This window comes from Octopus bimaculoides, chromosome 20 (assembly GCF_001194135.2).
Source record: "Octopus bimaculoides isolate UCB-OBI-ISO-001 chromosome 20, ASM119413v2, whole genome shotgun sequence".
NCBI classification, from domain to species: domain Eukaryota; kingdom Metazoa; phylum Mollusca; class Cephalopoda; order Octopoda; family Octopodidae; genus Octopus; species Octopus bimaculoides.
In genome coordinates, this window is record NC_069000.1 from 14,151,592 (window position 1) to 14,152,315 (window position 724).

Genomic DNA, 724 nt, shown 5'->3' on the forward strand with positions numbered 1-724 from the left:
TGTGTGTGTGTGTGTGTGTGTGTGTGTGTGTGTGTGTGTGTGTGTGTGTGTGTGTGTGTGTGTTTATGAGTGTGGTTATGTTTGACGTCCTTGTATGAACAAACTGTGGCTTGTGTAAACAGAACACGACGAGTGGTGTAAGATGTCATATGCTACGAAAGTCAACAACTTCGCCTTCTCCGCCGACACCTCTAAAACTATACCGCCGCCATCGCCGCACCCGACTCCACCGACGTATTCATTATATCACTACTACTAACTACCACCACGACCGCGACGAATAACTATGGCCACCGTCCTCTATGTGGCCGTTCGGCCTGCTAGAAATGGTAACCGAGTAATCCTCAGATCACCCCCGCCCCTAACCTATCGTGGATAATGTGGTTTTGACCAAGGGACTACACAACAACAACAACATTACTTCTTTTACACTCGTCATTGACTACACCGCTACAATCACCACCAATATCGTCGCTATCACCACCACCACCACAACGTCATCACCATCATCATCATCATCATCACCATCATCACTATCATCGACCTCGTGATCATCATCATCATCGTCATCATCGTCATCATCATCGTCATCATCATCATCATCATCATCAACACTGTTATTTGAAAAGAGAGAATACAATTTACAGCAATTTGTATATTCTGTAGACGATGTATAAATATAGTGTATACAATATTACATATGTGTGTATATATATATATATAT

At 43.0% G+C, this 724-nt stretch overlaps 1 protein-coding gene across 1 annotated transcript in view; it reads left to right on the forward strand.

Moving 5' to 3' along the window:
* Nucleotides 1–724, forward strand: part of LOC106883629 (uncharacterized) — a 28,367-nt gene that overhangs the window by 8,502 nt on the left and 19,141 nt on the right. The gene's annotated exons all lie outside the window — the stretch shown is intronic.